Here is a 25,022-nt window from a genome sequence, read left to right as displayed (position 1 = left end):
CGGCTCGGCCAACGTGGAACCAGATGAATTCCATTCTCGATATAATGTGGTTCGGATCCCACAATAAGCTGTAGGTCCCGTTGCTAGGTCACCAATTGGTTCCTAGCTACGTAAAAATATCTAATCCTTCGGGCCAGCCCTAGGAGAGCTGATAATCAGCTCAGTGGTCTGGTTAAACTAAGATATACTTAACTTTTAACAACATAAAGCAATATTGACAACACGTCAATTCACAGAACTAATCGTGATAAATTGCTCTTTTGAAAATAGACACTCGCGAAGAATATATTGACTGCAACGTTTACCGCACTATACCCATAAACAAATTAATGAGTACAGCTTTATTATTATTATTATTATTATTATTATTATTATTATTATTATTATTATTATTATTATTATTATTATTATTTTTATTATTATTATTAATGCGAAAGCAGTAATTTAATGATGCTTCGAAGAAATGAATTCAATACCGTCAAGCTATGCTTTCGTAAGAAATGTTTTCATATTTCAAATAAAGTCAATATAAGACGTGAACCAAACGAAGCAAATCTGCACTCACCTAAGACTTAAGACGCGTCCCAAGAAACTTTAACCACTGCCCGGTGGTGGTCTGTCCTATATCGAGGCCAGAAGCACGATTGTGGCTAAATTTAACCTCAAATAAAATTAAAACTACTGAGGCTAGAAAGCTACAATTAGGTTACGTTTGATGACTGGAGGGTGGATGATCATCATACCAATTTGCAGCCCTCTAGCCTCAGTAGCTTTTAAGATCAGAGGGCGGACAGAAAAAGTGTGGACTGACAGACAAAGCCGACACAAAACTTTTTTAATTTCAGGAAACTTGAAAAAAATTTAAATAGGCGTGGTGGAATTAAAACATCCGAGCCTGGCCCCCGCAAAAGAAACTTCTAATTGAAAATCCCAAATTATTTGACGCAAAAGACGCAACCGCCACATTAACCTGAGCTTCAAGAGCAATATTTACAATGCTTCGAGGACAATGCTACAGTATAGTTTAGGCCCACACTATAAGTAGCTTAACTGCAGACTCCAAGAAGGAAACACTGGTTCAATGACTTCAGAAGGCTACAGGGGACCACCTTAATTCAGTCAAAATAACCCGCCCCTCATATATCTCGGATTTAAGACAAATATAGGACAGCAAAACTAATGGGTATGCAAGGAAACTGAAGGAAATAATTTTTGTAGACTACCAGAAATCTTTAAAATTTATAGAAACAAAGCGTTCGTTTGAGTTGGAATTTGGTAAACGACTATAATAAGTCAATCTTACAATATGCAGGCTGAATAAGACCTGAAAATTAAATACTGAAGTTGCATACATAATGAAGATCATACTTAACTCTAGAACGATCCACATTACTGTACTGGCAAGAATTTTAGTATAACAAAGCATTTACTCCTCAACGACTTCTCGACTTGACAATAAAGATTTAAGAAAGATATGAAAAGTTAGATGACAGAACAGAATTAGAAATTATATCATTGCAGGGAAATTCGAATACGGCATGAGGATAAATAATTGACTATTGATGTGTTGTTTTTTTAGATCAGCTGCCTTATTTACGTGGACTAGGCCTTTAAAAAAATACGGCATGATGGAATGGAATATGTGATTTTGGCATAAAGCCAAGCACTGGGACCCATAGAGTCACTCAGCGCTATAGTGACAATGAATAAATATGGAAATATAAATAGTGAGTTCAGTGGAAATGATATGATCGATGTTTAAAACAGTAAAATCAAGAGCTTTGATTTCTAAAGGAATTAAATGTTAACATTTATGCATGCATATATATATATATATATATATATATATATATATATATATATATATATATATATATATATATATATACTATATATATACATATATATATATATATATATATATATATATATATATATATATATATATATACATATATATGTATAACTGAATCACGAAAGTTTGGAACGTGATAAATCCATAAATAAAGGTATAATCCACGAGGGAAAAATAAACAATGGAGTTTCCGCAAGATGTTTCGACGTTCAACGTCCTTTACTTAGCAGATGAACTGACTTACATGAGGAATTGACAATACAAGAAAGGTTGTATAACTGACAGATAGGGATTATAAAGAGATTAGTACCTAAAATCTGACACACCTGGAAGATGAGTAACCTTCCCAAACAAGCATAAACATGGGTACAATTTAAAAAATAAAAAAATAAAAAAAAGTTAAGACAATCTGCTCAGACCCAAGGGCAAGACAATTAAAGGATTATTATAAGTGACAGCTATTCAGAACTTTGGTAAACAAAAACATATTCACAATACATATTAAACATACATATACAACGAAGATATCTCTAAGGCAACTAATTTTTATTTCAGTCTGTAATTATAACTTTGAGGTCATTCTTAAACATGTTACAAATACAAGTGTCTAAATGAAACAGGCCACAACTAATATTGAAATTACAATGAGAAGTAAGTTGTATTAAAGCAGATTCTAAAAGATTTCGTGATAAGACATCTTTTGACCTTGCAATTACTGAACTACCAATCCAGTTAATTCAGTGGTGTTTTTCACTTAAATGAATGAATATTGCATTAGATGTGTTCCCAGTTTTTACAGAACATTTATGCTGGCTTAACCTTACTTCTAAGCCATTGCTCGACTGTCCGAGATAAAATGAGGGACAGTCCATACATGGAATTTTATATATTATGTTGTTGCTTTCTCTGGGGCCATTTTTTATTAACATTCCTTTTAGTGTGTTATTATAGGAAAAAACAAGGTTGACCTTAAAGGCTTTTAACAATGATTTAATGGTTTCAAATCCATTAAAAAAAGGCAAACTGAGAATGTTCTTGAAATTTTTTTCTTTCTGTGTGTTACTTACACTATAAAACTTTTTGTGGGTTTTATTATGACAAATATCTAATGTATGTGAAGGATAACATAAATCTTTCCCTATTTTTCTTATGTATTCAATTTCGTGATCCAAATATTGGTGACTGACAATGCCCGATGCTCGTAAAAACATAGAAGAAAAAATTGATATTTCGATGTTAAGATGGTGGCCTGAATAGAAATGAACATAAGTTAAGTTGTTGGTCGGTTTACTATAAATACTGAATTTACATTGAAATGGTTCTCTATGTATCAAAGCATCTAAGAAAGGGAGGCAATTGTCTTTTTCTAATTCTAGAGTAAACTTAATCGATGGTACCTGGTTATTTAATTTAGAGAGTAAATCATTTACATCAATACCGTCAGGCAGAACAGTTAAAATATCATCAACATATCTATACCACTTTACAGGAATATAAATGATATTAGGTAATTAGCGTTTTTCAAAGAATTCCATGTACAAGTTTGAGAGGAGTGGCGATAAAGGGTTGCCCATTACCATGCCAAATATTTGTTGATAAAATTCACCATTTAATATAAACTTACAATCACAAACGCACAACCTAGTGAGTAAAATAATGTGACTTATAGGTTGGGGTAATTCATGATGAGTTAGTTCATTACTAAGATATTCTAAAATAGAGTCAGTTCATCTGCTAAGTAAAGGACGTTGAATGTCGAAAGATCTTGCGAAAACTCCGTTGTTTATTTTTCCCTTGTGGCTTATACCTTTACTTATATATATATATATATATATATATATATATATATATATATATATATATATATATATATATACGTATGTATGTGTGTGCGTATGCATCTTGTGTGTATGTCCACGCACTCGACATGTAGGGCAAGATTATGGGAAAATTAGTAAGGTCACACGGGTCAAAAGTTCGTCAACAACAGTGCTTTGCTTTCCCCAGGACCCACTGGCTTTCACTAATACCTACTTCTATGTTTATCAGTCTGCTTGAAGGGTTCACCCACTGACTAATTATATATGAGCAACTGGAACTTGTCATGTATAACTGAATATGTTTTATTGATAACGTGTGTGCAGGTACTTTATATTTACAAATTACACGGAAATTATGTAATTAAATCTTTATTATAAATTTTGTGGGTTAAACTTATTTATATAATAGTTTGTCAAAGAAAAGATGTGTATCTGTTGGTAAATGTCTCATGTCCATCTTCAACGCGTAGTAGAGAATTTCATAAGTAATACAGGCGGAGACATTTCTGACCATATCAGGAACACACTCACACACACACACACACACACACACACACACACACACACACACACACATATCAGCCTTTTTCAAGTTTTTGCTCATATAATCTGAAATATTGGAATAGCTTGACATTTGTTCTTCAGACATCGAATACCGTGATGAAAATTGCGATTTTTATAATAACGAAGTTATTATGGACAAGGGAAGTAACATCTCATCCGATTCCTGTTTCATGACGAAAATGAAAGTGTCATCCAGCGACGAGATGCACACTCCTCTTCATTCTTTTTTATTTTATGTTTCACTTTTACCATCGAATTATTTTAATTTATTGCCGACTAGAGGGAATGAGTTTCATTTTATTTACGTAATTTATAAAAGATATAACCGAAAGATAGTATACAACATAAAATGTCACACAAAGGTCTGGAAATAATACTGCTCAAACTTTATTATTGGACTAGTCAAAATGAATAACTGAACAAAATTTTTCCTACTTTGATGCATCATTCAATCCATTTCGCCCAGTCTCTCTCTCTCTCTCTCTCTCTCTATGCCTGGACCGTGGCCGAAAGATACCTACGTACACACCCACAAATATTCACTCTCCCACTTACATATAAGTAAGAACACACAAAACACACACACATGTTTGTATACAGCATATAATATATATATATATATATATATATATATATATATATATATATATATATATATATTGTAGGAAGACCACTAAAATTTCATTGGGCTTCCTTCAACATAATATTCAAGTACACGGATACAGTGTTTAACTTGCTATATATATATATATATATATATATATATATATATATATATATATATATATATATATATATATATATATTATATATATAATATATATATATATATATATATACTATATATATATTTACGTATATAGCGGCCTTGAGAGAGGCTAGATACGTAAACGGAAGTGATTGAGGGATTTCAAGAGGGAATTGCTTTTTACTTACCGTAAACTGATAGTTATTATTAATTTCTTTAGAGGGAAGGTCGCCAGAAAAACTCAGCTCGTTACTTAAAGCTATTTATTTACTAAAAGGCCCGTGCTGGGCTGGAGAAAAGGTAAATGATGGCTCCATTGAGCTGTTATAGCTGGTTTTCATACACTTGGGGTAATGCACACTTGCGGACAGAGAGACGGCACGTGACTCATGGAATCTGGAAAAGAATCCCAGATTAACAAGATAAAAGGAAAAATGACTTCTTGCTTTGATTAATTAATTCTCTAATACTGGGGGAGAAGGAACTTTTAAGGTTCATTTCTGAAGTATGCAATGACTCCATTGGTCTGGGACGATCACACAAGGGGAAGCATGCTGGCCATGAGGCAGTGAGAGGGAACAAAGGGATGAATTCCTTTTGTTGCTGGAAATTGAATTGGGAGAATGAGGATCAAAAATTATAATAGGTTGGGAGAGACTGGCAATATGCTGTTCCACAAGACGTACCTGGATGTCGTGTTCGAGTGTGGACCTTTTGAAGAAATGTGGCTCTTTGTAGAAAAGTCATGGGGGACCCCTTTGTCTGAGGCCTGGGTCATCGGCGCGCCACTCACACCCTGGGTAGGCCTAACAGGAAGGCAGGTAATTTGACCTCTGTCCGAGATCACGTCTCGCAGCCGACTGAGACAGAATTCAGTTGGGTTGCTTGGGGGTTGGAGGTCAGCTTAACCCCCCACGATTAAGGCAAATCCTGGAAAACAAGCATACAGCCAGCAGAGGGGTCACAGGAAAGAGAGCTTAAGGTATAGGTCTAAGAAGTACCAATCTGCCTACACCCTTCCCTTTTGAGATACGTCCCTACAGCTGATAAAAGACTCTTTTCCCCCAACTGGGGAACTTCCTATCTCTAGCTGGCGGGTTTTGGGTTTCCCGCGTTTACTAAAAATCAGCTGATATTCTAAAGAAATGGCTGCCGTTTTCCAAATCGAATTAATTAATTAATTGCGGGGTAGACGAACGATCTATAAACGTCACAGCTCCCCCTGTTAAGAAGGCATTCACTCCCTTTCGGGCGTGAAGGTCTTGGCTTAAATAAATTTGATCGTCTCGACTACCCAGTTCTTCCTACTCCAACTTGAAGTTTTTTGAGTGCAGGGCGATACAGCTAACTACAGTGGCCTACCTAACTTATAGCAAAAGATGCTAAGTGTACTAACTTAATGTAGTGATGTAGTCTAGCCTAAGTAATAACTACGGGGTTGTCTTGAACGACAGTCTACTCTACCCCTAGATAAGGTTACTTGAAGATTCTACTTTCTACTAACGTAATGCCCTGGTACTAAATCATTAGCCTAACCTACTCAATACAGTTAAATGGAGACGCAATCATTCCAGAGTGTGGTATGCACAGCAGTAATGTGTCGCCGGAATTGTTAAAATACATAATGAGAGGTAATGATGCATGGGGATGATGAGTGGTTAATTGACCAGGAGGGAAATGCAATGAGGTAATTATATTTAAGTGAGGGTTAGTATTACAATGGCTAGGGGTTAGAGGGTTAGTTCTACTGGCAGAAGATCAGGCTGGCTACTTCTCTGGGTAGGTGCCAGGATCATTCTGCAAATGAATGCGACCCTGTACCTCGGGCACAGGTGTCAAGGAGAGCATGTGGCTCTTGGGTTAGTTTGTTAATGATTGGTTACGTCCCTTCTTCTTCTTCTTCTTCTTATTCCTCCAGGACCTGGCTATACCAGTCCTAGGAGTAGACGGAGGCACAGACTCTGGGGAAAGGCCAGAAACGCCGGCAGGAGCAGAGGCAGTGGTAGCCTGAGGGATTTCAGGAGAACACCCTACTTCGGTATCTGCAGCAACCGTCGTAGAGGTGGAACCTACTGCAGGGGAGGCCCTCACTCCGGCTGCTGCGACAGCCGTCGTAAGTGGGGAAAACTCCAGGCTGACTCCTGGTCGGGCAGTTCCTGGCTTTCCAGAGGAGGTGAGAATGTTAGGTCTGCCGGAGGTTCATCCTCGGGCGACAGTGGTGAGGGTGAAGAAGACGGAACTAGTGATTGGCCATGGGCTGTGGTAAGCTCCATGCCTGTTGGAGGATCTCCTGTAGGAGGATCCTTGATAAGGTTAGGCGCCGGCGCTAGCTCGGGGCCAGGCGCAGAGGTCAAGTTCGGTGGTGGCTCTACGTCCAGGCTTGGACGGAGCTTGGCACTGCTCAGTGCTGCCAAGTGGTACTGGCAGAGAGTTGAGGTCGACTGGACCTGTGGCGGGTACCGGAGGTGCAATACCTCTCAGCGTGCCCTTGGTTATGGGAGACAGAGGGTCCTGTCTCTTTTGGAAGGCTAAGCCTTATTGTGGGGACTTGGACAGTGTCCGCTGCACATAACTTGCTAGGGCACCTAGGCCAATTTGTGGAGTGCCCTATTACGTTACAGGTCTTGCAACGGAACTGTGAATGGTCAACTATCCCTCCTTGGTAACGGGGGAGACTGTTGGTGGATGTACTTCCTAGAAGAAGTAGAATTTCGGTGACTCCTTGCTTTGGAGTAATTGACATGGGGTTAGGACCCCTAGGCTTTTTGAATTGTGAGGGAGACTTCATGTCTTGCCCTAGGAGGAGGTCGTAACCTCCTGGGATGTAGCTTGCAACTGCAAGATTGACATTCTTTGAGAAGTAGGTCTGGTGACCCTCAATTGGACGGTCGGAAGGATCAGTTTAATGTGATTTGATACCTTCAATGGTGGATCAATCGACGTCTATCAACGTTAGCCCCTCGGGGAATTCTGTCTTCCCGTATCAGGGAGACTTGAGCAGGCCAAAAGAGTCGTCGTAGGCTCTGACGTGGCTTGGCTGATAATGACTTTGGAGGGGTGCGACGGTTTTATAGGGCCCTTAGCTGGGGGTCCTAGAGAAGAAGGATTAGTAATGGCCATTGCGACGGCAGGAATATTGTGGTTCGCGCACCCTCCGTAGTTGGCAGACATGTGACCCTTGCGGCCACAGTCTCGGCAGAACTTGTTCCAGAACCTCTTCCCGTGGCAACTGGATGATAAAGGCCGAGATGGCCCCACAGTGGTTGCGAATCTGCGGAGTCACCAAGGCTGGCAGTGTGCTCTGGCACAGGTGAAGAGTCCTCTCTGGCAGTGATGTGACGTGGGGAGGCTAAGGGAACCTCCGTTGAATCACCCTCGGAAGCAATTTCGGGGTTAACTGGTGGGCTTACCTCTTCCAAAAGGGAGGAGGTAGGCGGTAAAAAGGTAAAAGGCTGGCAGGATGCGGCAGGAATTTCTATCTCCGGCACTGGATCAGGACCAGGCTCACAAATAGAAAGGATGTCAGGCTGACCAGAGACGGCGGGACTAAGGGAGACAGTGGGTGCAGGGCTGGAAGCTGGCAGAGTGGCTGGAGCTAGGATACTCTTCCACGGGCCTTCTCCCGATTGATGTCGAGTTCCTTCTCCTTTAGAGCAGCTCATGCTTTCGCTCCTCTTCCCTTGCCTTCCTTTCTGCTTCTCTGGCTTGTCTCTGGTTTTCTCTTACTTCCTTTTCTTGCAGGCGCGCGGCAGCCTGCTGCGTCTTTATCCACTGGTCTAGTGCTGGTCCAGTGTAACCGGCCTCCTTGCCCAGAGCTATGAGGACTCGGAGCCTCTCGAGCTCTACGGCAAAGAAGTCACGGGAAGCAGGGGAAGACATTTCCCTTAGGCTGCAGGAGAGGCTCGGATGAAAATGATAATAATGACCAGGAAGGGTAAATGGATGGAATGGGAGTGCCTACTGTGGAAAGTGGCACTCACTTGGAAATGGGTTCTGCGACGTGGTAAGGAAAAAGTCTGAAAAGACTGGGTGCTCGGTGGCACTTTGTGAATGGCACCTTCTGATGAGGTGAAAAAAATCGACGCAGTGTGCGGCGTACCGTCACACTTACGGGCGTTTCCCACTTGGGAGACGTTGGAAATGGGCTACCTGTAGGTCAATACAGGTGCACGGCACTTATGAGGAGGCGTTCCTTGGTTCAGTGATCCAAAATGGCGGTATACTATATAATGACAAATGAGCGTTCCGTAGGGACGGACACGCAGGTATAGGGCTACCTGTACGTCTGTACAGGTGCGCGCACTTATGAGGAGGCGTTCCTTGGGCAGCACTAGTAGTGCTGGTATTGCGGCACTTCTTGGGAGGCGTTCCCTTGATTGGTCCGAAGGATCACTGATCCTCGTACACGGACATTAATGAATTGGGCGTTCCGTAAGGACGGACACGCAGGTTTAATGGCTACCTGTACTGGCTGTACAGGTGCAATGGCACTTATGAGGAGGCGTTCCTTTGAGCACTGGTGAGCTGGTATCGTGCTGGTGTGTCCCGGACACTACATGCAGTATACTTAAATATACTGAAGTGAAATGGCACTGCTCATGGGCAGAGTGTAATGGTGGAGGAGAGAAAGTAAAAGGTGGGAGTACTTCAGCAGCCAGTCGATGGACAGTGTCAGAATTAGTGGCACTGTGAAATGGTAAGACCTGAACGTGCACTGGTGGTGGCCAGTCCTAAAACTGGTAACGACTTCCCTGTCTGGAAGTAATTGAATTTGCGTGGGCACACTGTGCGAGTTGTGCTTGCGGTATAACGCAAGTCTTTTGTGATAAAAAATGAACAAGACCACTCGGGCAACGACAGGTAATGATAATTGAAAATGCTCAGTCCCTCGCTGAAGTACTCGGTAAATGAAATAAATAAATGTTTGCAAACTGCAATGGACACATGCGCGTACGTATCACGCTGTGTAAATGAAAGACACAAGAGACTAAAATAAGGTTAATTCGGCATGCTATAATTAATGGTAAGATGTAGTACTCTTGGCTTCGTGAATACTGGGTTCTGGTTTTCTCGCTCTCTCTCTCTCTCTCTCTCTCTCTCTCTCGGAGAGGGTGAAAAATTATATATGAACTCCATTATATTTGAATTGAACTACTAATGTTCGTTTAATATGACGCAACTTGCGTTAAATTATCTACTTACGTTACGTTTTTTGTGAAAGAATTGCTTTTTGATAACGTTTATGAAAAATGATAACGCGCTCGCGGTGAACGATGTTTACGTTAATGTTAGCGGCTTGCGCTTATGAAATGATTTGCGTTTCGATATGAATTTTACGTTAACAATTCTTGTAATTTACTCTACTTTTAAGATTTACGTTAACTTTACGTAAGGACAAGTGAAAAATGACGGTAAGGATTTTAAAACGATGTTAGCAAACAATTGTAAATGAGGTTACGTTAAGTGAAATGAAATTTTCGCTCAGCGCGCGAGTGAGCGATGCGAGGTGAAACACGTGAGGCGAGAAGAGCGGGTTAGCACCACGGTGTGCTAGCATTGATGGCGAATCAGCTGATTCTCTGTAAATGCGAAGACAATTTACAACACAAGATTCTACTTTCTTATTCAAGGCGAATTACGTTAATTTCTCTGGCAGGACGATAGATACTAGTACCGAGATCGATATTATTTACGTTAAAACTTTGAGACTTACGTTACTTTGCTTAAATGGTTTAGATAATTCTGAAAGGGATAAAACATGGCTGCCGCTGTGAGCGAAAACGAAGGCTGGTTGAGACCGCGCAGGCGCGAAAATGCTCTAAGCTGAATTTAAGCTGAGGAGGTAAGCGGTTACCAACACTTGTTGGAATGAAACTAAGTTAAAAATGGATTCCCTAACATATCACAGACAAAGAAGAATTGTACACTTCTTTTTTGCCGTAACTATTAGTAAAAACACTCCAATACTAGCTAGGCTTTCTAATACAGCAATAAACCCTGGCAAAGGAAAGCACTTCCTAGTTTGATCTGGTCCTTTCTGGCATCTATCTGCACACGTGTTTAGTACTCGTTCGGCACAACAATGCGATTTACAAAATAGAATTCGCTCGGCGCTCTGGCCGTTTCAATATAATAATATTTCTACCTTCACATTTGTTTAACACACTTCTACAATAAAAATACTTAAACGTACCTTAAGCTAACATTGGTTATAGAATAATCATATTTAATGAATGGAATTACCTTACCGTGAGTCAGTGTGCCTTCTTTCCCTGCAAGTGTGCTTGATTTATGCTTTGTAAAATAAATTACAGTTTACGTTTTACAACGGATAAACGCGATTTACAAGCTTTTTTTAAGCAAGCTAGGTTCAATCCAGGCAAGATTCGCCAATTTTACGTATATAGCGGCCTTGAGAGAGGCTAGATACGTAAACGGAAGTGATTGAGGGATTTCAAGAGGGAATTGCTTTAACTTACCGTAAACTGATAGTTATTATTAATTTCTTTAGAGGGAAGGTCGCCAGAAAACTCAGCTCGTTACTTAAAGCTATTTATTTACTAAAAGGCCCGTGCTGGGCTGGAGAAAAGGTAAATGATGGCTCCATTGAGCTGTTATAGCTGGTTTTCATACACTTGGGGTAATGCACTTGCGGGCAGAGAGACGGCACGTGACTCATGGAATCTGGAAAAGAATCCCAGATTAAACAAGATAAAAGGAAAAATGACTTCTTGCTTTGATTAATTAATTCTCTAATACTGGGGAGAAGGAACTTCAAGGTTTCACTGAAGTATGCAATGACTCCATTGGTCTGGGCACGATCACACAAGGGAAGCATGCGGCCATGAGGCAGTGAGAGGGAACAAAGGGATGAATTCCTTTTGTTGCTGGAAATTGAATTGGGAGAATGAGGATCAAATATAATAGGTTGGGAGAGACTGGCAATATGCTGTTCCACAAGACGTACCTGGATGTCGTGTTCAGTGTGGACCTTTGAAGAAAATGTGGCTCTTTGTAGAAAAGTATGGGGGCCCCTTTGTCTGAGGCCTGGGTCATCGGCGCGCCACTCACACCCTGGGTAGGCCTAACAGGAAGGCAGGTAATTTGACCTCTGTCCGAGATCACGTCTCGCAGCCGACTGAGACAGAATTCAGTTGGGTTGCTTGGGGTTGGAGGTCGCTTAAACCCCCCACGATCAAGGCAAATCCTGGAAAACAAGCATACAGCCAGCAGAGGGGTCACAGAAAGAGAGCTTAAGGTATAGGTCTAAGAAGTACCAATCTGCCTACACCCTCCCTTTTGAGATACGTCCCTACAGCTGATAAAAGACTCCTTTTCCCCCAACTGGGGAACTTCCTATCTCTAGCTGGCGGGTTTTGGGTTTCCCGCGTTTACTAAAAATCAGCTGATATTCTAAAGAAATGGCTGCCGTTTTCCAAATCGAATTAATTAATTAATTGCGGGGTAGACGAACGATCTATAAACGTCACAATATATATATATATATATATATATATATATATATATATATATATATATATATATGTATATATCTAAAGTACGCAATGGTTAATAATCTGTGTTGAACTTAGCGACCTGAAAAACATACAAATAAATAGTTCACGGAGAGTTTGGAGGACTCGAGACTAGAGGAAATGACAGGGGGGGGTGGGGGGGGGGGGTTGGCGTCCCAGGGAATAGCACTCAGATTAGGAATGGTCAAAATCAACAAAATCAACCTTTAGAATCCATAATGGAATTTGGGTGGGCCGACTTTCTGGACGTTTAGTTTACAAGTGAAGAGATGCTTTCACGCTTGCCGACTTACTACAAAATCTCCCAGGCAGACTTCATACTCTTTGCAGCTAATAATCCTTTTTTATACTTTTTTTATATATAATCCTAGGCGATTTACGCACAAGAACCTACACTATGCTTCAATTACATATAAATAATATATATATATATATATAAGTATGTATATATATATATATATATATATGTGTGTGTGTGTGTGTGTGTGTGTGCGTATATATATACATATATATATATATAATATATATATAGTATATATATATATATATACGTATATATATATATATATATATATATCATATATATATATATATATATATAACATACATACATACATACATATGTGTGTGCACGTGTGCCACGGATGGCAGAGAGAAGTTTAGGAACAGAAGAACTTCCAACGTGATTGATAATAATTTGTAACTCATATTCATTTCTATGAGATGCAAAAGGCAAAATTCAAAGAGCGACTTACAGTTGGATAAATGTAACCTTATAAATACATGTTCTGTATAGTATTATACTTGATCAATTCGTTTTACATGCAATTAAGCCTAGGAGATGTTGTAGTGAGTCGGCAAGTGTGAAAGCACCTCTTCAGAAAGTCGGCATCCAAATTCCAGATGGGGTTATAAAGGTTCCTTTTGAACACAAGGAGTTCCCCATTCCTAATCAGCGTCGCTATTCCCAAGATTCCTGCCGTCATTTTCCTCGTAGTCTTGAGCCCTCCAGATTCTTCGCGGCTATCGATAGTTTTAGTTCACAACCCATTAACTATTTATATGCGTGCTTCTTCATTTCGTTATATTCAAAATAAATTATCAACCATTCTCTAATATAATATATCAATCTATCTATATTTATATATATATTTATTGTGTGTGCGATCTAGTGCTGTTGTTGTTGGCGATTAAGCAGGCCTTATGCCTGCACGGGCTCTTGCTCATAGAGCAGCCCGTAGTTCTAGTGCGTATGTGGTTGGGTGAGTGAATGTGCGGGAGTATGAATATACTTAGACGTGCGTATCTTCAGGCATAGGGACAGGTCGAGATGGATAGCGTACGTTTATTGAACCTATATGAACACGTAACTGAATGTAAACCTCATGCAATAATAGTTACACCATGTAGAAAAATTATGTGATAATGAACATAATTAACCAACCCCTAAGTAACTAAGCATTACAAATATAAATAATAACCTCAAAACGTCCTCCCCCACTACAAACCACATTCCTTTCTTCTTAGAGCTGTTATAGATGGGATACAGGATATTATTGCATTTTAGTTCTTGCTTGACAAAGAATGTGACACAGAAGAAACGGACAGTAACTACTGGAATAAAGGGAAACCATGCCCCCCCCCCCCCCCCCCCCACCACCCCCACCCCAGCTATGTCTCTTTATATAGCCATCTATCTATCTGCACGCGCACACACACACACACACACACACACACACACACACATATATATATATATATATATATATATATATAATATATATATATATATGATATATATATGTATATATATAGATATATATATATATATATATATATATATTAAGGAAGAAAGTAATGTAGTCTAATTCAGGAGAATAGAATGACAATTTACAGTTTTTTGTGGGTCAGACTTAGTTCTTAATGTTACGTTTTTTAATCTCTTTGTTCCATATCATGTTCAGCTAGTTTGGGGAATAAAAGGTATATTTTTGTATTTACGAGAATTCATTAGCCTAGTTTTATCCTAGCTTGATATCGTTTGCAAAGAGAGACAGCCAGCAACTAAAGGTAAGAGAGTTGTCACTTGTTTTAGTTTTGATGAACCAGTGCCGAATGATTAATTTGCTCGGTTATATATATATATATATATCTACTATATATATATTATATATATATATATATATATATATGTATGTACATACATACATACCTACATACATACATGGACTCACGTACAGGCAGCGCGGAAATTGAAAAATCTGATCGAGTAAGTTAAAATAATAACATCATAACAGTCCATTTTTATGCTGCTGTTATATGCAGAGGCTGGGGCCTATGTTGATTGCAAATAATGAAATTGAGACGGTGGTTAATTATGGGTACTGAGTTCCCGAAATAATACTAACAGGGGTCACTCACCAAAGAAAACTGTAGGTAATGGGTTACTCTAAGAAGTAAAGCTGTAGGTAGTGAGTTACTCAGAAGGAAAGCTGTAGGTAAGAAGACACATGCCAAAGAAAAAGTGTAGTGTATGCAGTGAGCTATTTCCAAAAGAAAAAACTGTAGGTAGTTTAGTCTCCACAATAAGGATCGTGAGCAGACAGAGCAGCCAAACTAATGGAGTGAGTCACTGAAGAAAAGTGAAGTACTGAATTACTCAGTGGGAATTTTGGGATAATTCGGTATAAAAGCGAAACGACGATTAAATCTAAAAGCTTCAAGTCCACAGAGCGTGAATTGATGTGAGGTTATATTATACTAACTGGTCCTTGGATGTGGAGAAGACGGGAAAAAGTTAATATATCTTAGTTTAACCAGACCACTGAGCTGATTAACAGCTCTCCTAGGGCTGGCCGAAGGATTAGGTATTTTTACGTGGCTAGGAACCAGTTGGTTACCTAGCAACTGGACCTACAGTTTATTGTGGGATCCGAACCACACTATATCGAGAAATGTATTTCTATCACCAGAAATAAACTTCTCTGATTCCGCGTTGGCAGAGCAGGGAATCGAACTTCAGACCACCGGAGAAGGCGGGAGATTAACCCCTGTATTTGATGGTTAATATGTAACTCCCGAATAAGAAATTAACATGGTCTCGAAACATATTCGTTTCATTATTCACGAGAGAGAGAGAGAGAGAGAGAGAGAGAGAGAGAGAGAGAGAGAGAGAGAGAGAGAGAGATTAAATTTGATTATTATATAACCATGGAACTATAAACATGGAATGGACATGCGCGAAATCGCCGTGGACAGCTGCATGCCGCCATTGCAAAGGGTAGAGAGAGAGAGAGAGAGAGAGAGAGAGAGAGAGAGAGAGAGAGAGAGAGAGCTAGCTTTGTATCACAATGCCCACCCCGCTATATTGGAGTGTACTCTGTTAATTTCCCATGACAATATCTTGTCCTCTGTGCCATTTATGTTGAAGTAAAATTAGTAGTACACATTATTCAATCTAGTCATTTCTGTTTACATTATAATACATTTAAAATAGACCTGAAATTATTAGTATTATTAATAATAAGACTGGCATTGACAAGTGATTTGTAAATTGAATTATTTATATCAACAAGTGTTTTTATTTTTGTAATAATGACTGATATAAGTAAGAGATCAGACAAAAGAGATTCGTACTGCAAAAAATCCCTGAGAAAGATTTCAGCAATTTATAAACACAAGACAAGGCATAGATTAAAATATTTCCAGAATATTTCCTGCTGTGTTTTGATAAATCGAAATATCTCTGTTGGAATATATAAAACCAACGAAAAATCGAGGGAGAGAGGAGAGAATATGAACTGGGTACCACACTTCAGTTAGCAGGTGTTGTTGGGACGTTGTTGTCCAGATGTTCGAGAGAAGTCTTAAGGCAGGAATAATCATCTTATTTACGATGAATGCCGATGCACTGGTGAGGATCCTCCTGACGACTGATGATGGAGGAGAACAGCCCAAGGAAAAGGAAATGAAGGAGAGAATTGCGGCCTTGCGAGACACCATCGAGTGCCAGAGAGAGCAGCAGGTGAACTTGGACAGGATAATTCTTCAGCTGCAACAGAGGATCGACCGCTCGAAGCTGAAGGAGAACGATGAAGAGAAGAAGGAAAAACAGCAGCTGGAAGACAAAATCCTGAAGAAACAGAAGAAAATCAGCATCTGATGGACAAGACAAAAGAATTTGGACAGAGAAACGATGCCAGGTTGAGAGGCAAGAGAGACTCCTAGGACAGAAGGAGAAAGAGCTACAAGTGAAGACCGCAGAAGGCGAGGCTCATCCAGGAAGAAAAGGACGCGAGCGAAAAGCAAGAATCCGGCAGGAAAGACGTGGAGGTCAGGTTGCAGCGTCTGCAGAATGAAGTGGAAGACATGACGAAGGAAAAGGGTGGAATCCAGCGTGAAGATAAGGTTGCGTAGCTGAAGATGAACGAGCTGACATGCCTTTTTTGAAGAAGGAAATGGTCGGCAATCAATCCGGTGGAGAGGAAGACTGGTGTCCAGGCCGAACTGAAGGAGCAGCGGGGAGATGAGGCCCGACAGACGAGATGAGCGAAGGAGAAATTGATTTGCAAGCGGAAGAACCTGAAGGGGAATTACAGATGCCTGACGAAGGACAATTGGAAAGTGCCGGAGCAGGTGCCCAGCTTCAAGGAATAGCAGGATCCAGTCTAAGGTGGACTCACGAAGACGGATCATATTTTGAAAATGAGAGAATGTTTGTTGTATGGAAATTTGTTTTGAATTGAAATAAATAAAGGTTATTTACAAAGATGGCAATTTTCATTTACACAATAATTCTTGAGAGTAATACTTGTTACATACATAATAATTCGAGTTTAAGTGGAGTATAAAGGACTTCTTTCATAAATGGATGTGAATGAATGAATGAATTTTAGTTTGGATCTTAAGAGTGATCCGCAATAGTTTCTTTAAGCTTTGGGAAAACTAAAGGTTACTAATTGATGAAAGTTTTGAAGATGAGTGTATGAATAGTTTGATGTTTATGTATGATAAGTTTGTGTTAAATGTTGAAGGAAAAGAAAGCTGGAGGAAAATAAATCAGTGAAAATGTTTTGTTAAGAGTTTTATTGATTCCTGAAGGGAAAAGGAAGATGGAGGGATTGTAGAAAGGTTGAGGAAAATGAGTGGATTTCTGGAGTGGCAGAAAAAGGAGCAGAGAATTGAGGGAAGATTGGTGGAGTCCCAGGAGAAGGAGCAAAGGATTCAGTGAAGATTCGTGGAGTGCCAAAAGAAGGAAGAAAGGATTAAGAGAAGGGAAGAAGGAGAGGAAGGAAGCTCCTGAGCAGATTTGAAAGGATTCAGTGGCATATTCTGGTTCTAAGACTAAGCAAAGGGTAAGTGTCTGCAGGGACGGCGGGCAAAGCCCGCCGAACTGCCCAGGGGCGGGCGGGCGAGCCTGGACCCCGGCCCGCCGAGATCCCCGGTCAAGACGGTGGGCTGGGCCAGAAGGTCCTCGCCAAGAGGTCCAACAGGGGCGGGCGGGCCATGAGGTACGACCCGGGGGGCCGAGGAGTCCACCCCGGGGCGGGTGGGCCAGGAGGAACCCTCCAGAGCCCCGGGAGCCCCGGGAGGGGCGGGCCAGGAGGCCCGCCAAGGTCGCACGGGGCCGGCGGGCCAGGAGGCCTTGCCGGGGTCAACTGGGCCCGCCGGAGGTCCCCGGGGCGGGCGGGCCACTGGGGCCCGCCAGAGGTCCCCGGGGCGGGCGGGCCACTGGGCCCGCCGAGGTCCCCGGGCGGGCGGGCCAGTCGGCCGCCGAGGTCCCATGGGCGGGCGGGCCATGGCCCCCGAGGTCCCGGGGCGGGTGGGCACTGGGTCCCGCCGAGGTCCCCGGGGGGGCGGGCCATCGGCCGCGAGGTCCCCGGGGCGGCGGGCCAATGGGCCCGCCGAGGTCCCCGGGGCGGGCGGGCCACTGGGGCCCGCCCCCGAGTCACCCGGGGGGGGGGCGGGCGGGCCACTGGGCCCGCCGAGGTCCCCGGGGCGGGTGGGGCCAACCTGGCCCACTGGGCCCCGCCGAGGTCCCCAGGGGTCCCTCGGGGGCGGGCGGGCCACTGGGACCCGCCGAGGGTCCCAGGGGCGGGCGGGCCACTGGGTCCCGCCGAGGTCCCCGGGGCGGGGGCCGGCCACTGGGCCCCCGCCGAGGTCCCCCGGGGAGGGTGGGCGGGGCCAGTCGGCCCGCCGAGGTCCCCGGGGCGGGCGGGCCAGTCGGCCCGCCGAGGTCCCCGGGGCGGGCGGCCAGTCGGCCCCCCCCCCCCCCCGCCCCGAGGGTCCCCCGGGGCGGGCGGGCCATCTGGGCCCGCCGATGGTCCCCCGGGGCGGGCGGGCCCAACTGAGGGCCCGCCGAGGTCCCCGGGGGCGGGCGGGCCACATGGGCCCGGCCGAGGTCCCCCGGGGACCGGGCGGGCACTGGGGCCCGCCGAGGGTCCCCCGGGGCCGGGCGGGCCAGTCGGCCCCGACCCGAGGTCCCCGGGCGGGCGGGCCAGTCGGCCCGCCGAGGTCCCTCCCCCGGAGCGGGGCGGGCTAGTCTGCCCCGCCGAGGTAACCCGGGGCGGGGCGGGCCCTTGGGCCACTGGGCCCGCCGAGGGTCCCCGGGGCGGGTGGGCCACTGGGCCCGCGATGGTCCCCGGGGTGGGCGGGCCACTGGGTCCGCCCACCGAGGTCCCCGGGGCGGGCGGGCCACTGCCCACGAGGTTCCTGGGGCGGGGCGGGCCAGTCGGCCCGCTGAGGTCCCCGCCCGGGCTGGTTGGGCCAGTCGGCCCGCCGAGGTCCCCGGGGCGGGGCCGTGAGCCCACTGGGCCCGCCGAGGTCCCCGGGGCGGGGCGGGCCACTGGGCCCCCGGGTCCCCGGGGGCGGGCGGCCAGTTCGCCCCCGAGGTCCCCCGGGTCCGGGCTGGCCAGTTCGGCCCGCCGGGGAGGTCCCCGGGGCGGGCTGGGGGCCACTGGCCCGCCGAGGTCCCCGGGCGGAGCGGGCCTCCTGGGCCCGCCGAGGTCCCCGGGGCGGGCGGGCGACTGGGGCCCGCCGAGGTCGCCAGCCTCCCCGGGGCCACGCCGAGGTCCCCGGGTTGGGCGGGCGCCATGGGCCCGCCGAAGGTCCCCGGGGCAGGGCGGGCCACTGGGCCCGCCGAGGTCCCCGGGGTGGCGGGCGGGCCACTGGGCCACCCCGCTGAGGTCCCCATGGACGGGCGGAGCCACTGGCCCGCCGAGGTCCCACTGGGCGGCCGGGACCACTGGGCCCGTCCGAGGTCCCCGGGGCGGGCGGGCCACTCGGGCCCGCCGAGGTCCCCGGGGCGGGCGGCCACTCCCCGGGCGGCCCGCCGAGTCCCATGGCGGGCGGGCCACTTGTGGGCCCGCCGAGGTCCCGGGGCGGGCAGCACTGCGTCCCGCCGAGGTCCCCGGGGCGGGCGGGCCACTGGGCCCGCCGAGCCCCGGTCCCCGGGGCGGTCGGGCCAGTCGGGCCATCGGCCCGCCGAGGTCCCTCCCCGGGGCGGGCGGGCCAGTCGGCCCGCCGAGGGTCGGGGCGGGCGGGCCACCAAAGGGCCCGCCGAGGTCCCCTCCCCGAGGGGCGGGCGGGCCACTGGGGTGGGCCCGCGAGGTCCCCCGGGGCGGGCGGGCCCGTCGGCCGGGCCGAGGTCCCCGGGGCGGGCTGGCCAGTCGGCCCGCCGAGGTCCCCGGGGCGGGCGGGCGACTGGGCCCGCCGTGGTCCCCGGGGGGGAGGGCCTCTGGGCCCGCCGAGGTCCCGGGGCGGGCGGGCCAGTCGGCCCGCCGAAGTCCCCGGGGGCAGGCGGGCCATGGGCCCGCCGAGGTCCCCCGGGGCGGGCGGGCCACTGGGCCCGCCGAGGTCCCCGTGGCGGGCGGGCCACTGAGGCCCGCCGAGGTCCGGGGCGGGCGGGCCACTGGGCCCCGCCGAGGTCCCCGGGGCGGGCGGGCCACTGGCCCGCCGAGGTCCCCAGGGCGGGCGGGCCACTGGCCCGCCGAGGTCCCCGTGGCGGGCGGGCAGTCGGCCCGCCGAGGTCCCCGGGGGGCGGGGCAGCGGCGCGAGGTCCCCTGGGGGGTGGGCCCACTGCCCACCGAGGTCCTAGGTCGGGCCAGTCGGCCCGCCGAGGTCCCGGGGCGGGCGGGCCACTGGGGCCCGCCGAGGTCCCCGGGGCGGGCGGTCAGTCGGCCCGCCGAGGTCCCCGGGGCGGGCGGGCCACTGGGCCCGCCGAGGTTCCCGGGGCGGGCGGGCATGGGCCTGCCTTGGTCCCCGAGGCCAGCTTTCAGGCATTAAGCAAATGCATTATTAATGTTATGAATAATCACGTAGACAAACTTATAATATAGAGTACAGCCTGTTTACTGAATTAAAGAATATCATAGCATAACGGACTGTTGCAGATCAAAGTTAATGCTATTATAAGTATTAATCCTTGCAGATGAATAAACATTCTTAACTTATTGCAAGGGTTTTCCCTATTACGAAAAGCAAAGCGTAAATTGTTGAAAATTAGATTTTTTCCCTTCAGATACTACAGAAGAAAATTTACGAGGTTGACCAGGAATGGGCAATGTCACAGATAAACTTGTAGGGCTGGTCTTCGATCATTTTATTACAAGGTTGATGTTAGAGGATGATATCACCAGGATTGAGTGGGGGTTCACTGGTGAAAAATACATTGAAATTCTTCATGATTGCTAACTTCTTTCACTTCAAGAGCGGAATTATTCCTCCCCGCCGGCTCCTGTAATTTTCATTCACGACCGCTGCCCCATCCATACGGCCAGAGTAGTCCAGGAATGGTTTCAAGGTCGAGAGGATCTGCAGTTGCTTGGCTGGCCAAGTAAGGATACAGACATGAACCTCACTGAGAATATTTAGGCTAATTTGGTAAAATGTTGGGATCCTGAGAGGGAGAGGAGACCAGATTAACTTATGAACCTCTGGGAACACAATGGAAACTCTTCCACAATCGACCACAGATCGTCCGAAAAACCATGAATCTTCTATGCCTAACAGATTGCAAGAGGTGATCTAGAAGGAAGGTGGCTAGATTTCTCAATAATATTAAAAATAAATGTAAAAATTGAGTGTGTATATTTGGATTACCTCATGGTCATGATTATTATAATTTATTTATTAGAAAGGTGAATTTGATATTTTAAAGGAGTTCAAAATCTAAAGGGAATTTCGCTATCCTGATTTTTTCTTTAAAAATTATCTAAAAAGATAACCTTAGGACATCATCAAAACTACATTTCTCCAAATAGCTCTTTCCACAATGGACAGGTAAATGACTGAAGGGGCTGTTTAACAATAGAGACGTCTGTCTATTATCCTCACACAAATGATGATAAGAGCGAAAGGAATTTCTGTCCGTATGACAGTTAAAACATTTATCACAATTAATATATTAGTACAAATATAAAGCCAAGTAGATATGTTTATCCATTAATCAATGTAATAATTATTGTAATGAACGGCGTGTAGGGTTAAACTCTACTGTATATTCAAGAGGGAATACAAACCCAAAATCATACAGGCACAAAAGCAAAAAAGCAAGAAGCTTGTCAGTTTGAATTACCATTTTAGAATTCCAAAACCTGTAAGACGGAAACTTAACAACAAGAACTCAATCCCGAGACCAACTCCCCCCCCCCACCCCCCCCCCCCGAAAAAAAAATATATATGCATATATGGTTAGTCAAGATTAGACTGTATTAATGACATATCAAAACTGCATACTTAGCGCAGTGGTATTTCTAGATGACATGTCACTTTAAATTAGCTGATATGAGAGAGAGAGAGAGCGAGAGAGAGAGAGGAGCTAAGGTGTCGGACACTTTCAACAAGTTCATAGTGTTTGGGTATGTTCAATGAAGTGCGTGCTGCGCTTCTCTTTATAGCTTCCTATTATATTATTGGTAGGAAACGCACTGCAACGGATACTATAAACTTTGGCTTACGTGATAAGGTTAAAATATCCTGTTATGATGTTCGTGATTCTCTCCATACCATATAACTCTAAAATTTTTATCAATTTTAAGTATTGCGTAATGCATATGACCGATATATAATAACAGACACGGTGGTAAGATAACGACCTAGACGAAAGTTAAATGGAATCTTAATAAACAAAATTATATTAAAAGTGAGACAGTAATCTTAGTTACAGTGATATAACCTGCTCAGATTTCTTCTTTTACTCCGTGTGATGTGTGTGTGTGTGTTTCTCCAACCATACCTAATGACTCCTCCCACTGAAAGAATTCCAGAGCTTATTGGTGGAAAACTCTTGCTAAAAGAGGAAGAGTCCTCCCCCCGTCCCCCTCAGTAAACACTGTTACCATATAATTTTCGAAGTCCCTCAAGAAGGTGTACCAGGGAAACCTGTGTCCAACTGTACATTGACATTTTACAGCAATAACTCTAATAATGATATGAACTTACATGCTACTTTACAGTGCCAATTTTCCAGCCACCGCTACATTAATGTTCATCTCATAAACAAAGCTAAAGCGAGTACTATAATTGAACTCAGTTATTTGCTTGACAAAAATAATAAGATGACCGAAATTATTATGGGTTTACTGATGACTGTTTTTATTTATTTTATGAAACAAATAAAAAATAATTTTTGTGTTAAATAAATACAAAGGATATAGAAGGATAAAAATATTTATATCTATATCACGATAATGTATATAACGGGTCAATAATAGCACCTACTATACTAGTCTAGACATTAATTATCAGGGCTTGCCCTTCCCCCTGCCCACCTGTTAGGGTGTGTCTGTCAGGGGGAAACCACCCACTAAAATGTCTGGTATTACCATCACAGCATTCTAGGATATGAAGTGCTATTGTAGTACAAATTTTAATTGGTATCTACAATGTTGGATGCAGTTCTGTCTCCCCCTCCCCCTATTCGTTGTGGGGTGTCTGTCAGGGGGGTAAACAAACACTAAAATGTCTAGTATTACCATTACAACTTTCTAGTTATGCAGTGCTATTGTAGTAACAAAATTTTACTTAGTATCTCCGATGTTGGGTGGAGATCCTGTCTCCCCCTTCCATTCCCCCTCCCCTCGACTCGTTGTGGGTTGTCTGTCAGGGGGTAACTACCCACTAAAATGTCTGTCATTACCACTGCAGTACTCTAGGATGTGCAGTGCAATTTAGTACAAATTTTACTTGGTATCTCCAATGTTCGATGCAAATCCTGTCTCCCCCTCCCCCTCTCACTCGTTGGGGGTGTCTGTCAGGGGCGGTAACTACCACTAAAATGTCTGTCATTACCACCATAGCATTCTAGGATGTGCAGTGCAATTATAGTACAAAATTTTACTTGGTATCTCCAATGTTGGGTGCAGATCCTGTCTCTCTCCACTCGTTGTGGGGCGTCTGTCAGGGGTTAACCACCCACCAAAATGTCTGTCATTACCACCGCAGTATTCTAGGATATGCATTGCTATTGTAGTGTAAATTTTACTCTGTATCTCTTAAGTTGGATCTAGATCCAATTAACCCCCCTTTTCAGTGTGTCTGTCAGGGGGAACCCACCCTCCAAAATGTCTGTCATTAGTCATTCTGTAATCAGCAGAGTCTGCAGATATATTATATTATTAGTTCCATCTGGTATCTCATATATTGGATCTAGACCCAAAAATGCTAAAATAACAAGCAATTAGTGGTGCTTGTTAAGTAAGGCCACCCATATATTTTCGCAGACGGTCAGTTTCAGTTTATAAGTTGGGGTTGCAGTCGGACCCACCTCGAATCGTTGTATCTCAATGGTCCGGGCTGCCGGTCTATAATGTTACGCCATGTTAATAGGACGAAAATAATTTATATTTTAATTGCCGAAGCTTTCATTTACGAATATCATTGTAGTAATTGTTCAATGGATTGATATTTGATTAGCACAGTTCCATATTTTGCTACAGACCCTGATCATAAATTTGTTCTTTTGTGACTGTTTTATGGCTAAGAACTTGGGTATCTGTAGTTAAGTACTGCCTTCGGTATGTCTTGTAATTTGTGGCTGGTTTTCAATATTTTCTACTTGCAAGAGAGTCTGGTTAATTATAATTTAGTTGCGGCCATTCTAGAAGTTCTAGATACTAATTTAATGAATTCATATAATAGCAAAGCATTAAGTAATGGAAATATTTTGGAAAATCCATTTTTCAACACGTATTTCATACTAGCCAAATGTTGCTTGAAAATGAAGTTAATGTAAATCATACAGAAGAAAATCTAATGTCTTAGCTTGTTTGTATTCATATCAAACTTTAAATATTTTTTAACCATTTAACTTTTAATTGATTTGTCCGAAGGAAGACCGCTCTCGAAACCCAAGGGACCTTGAATGGCACCACTCAAGTCAGTTTTGAATCTAGATGATAAGAGGTACTACGCGGTTGGAAAATGCAATAGCCCAAGTAATGACAAGGAAATTACGCCTTTAATGATCGTACTGAGTGCCAGTAGTTTTTTTTGACATATAA

This window comes from Macrobrachium nipponense, chromosome 12, assembly GCF_015104395.2.
Source record: "Macrobrachium nipponense isolate FS-2020 chromosome 12, ASM1510439v2, whole genome shotgun sequence".
Classification (NCBI taxonomy): domain Eukaryota; kingdom Metazoa; phylum Arthropoda; class Malacostraca; order Decapoda; family Palaemonidae; genus Macrobrachium; species Macrobrachium nipponense.
This window is presented reverse-complemented; position numbering follows the sequence as displayed.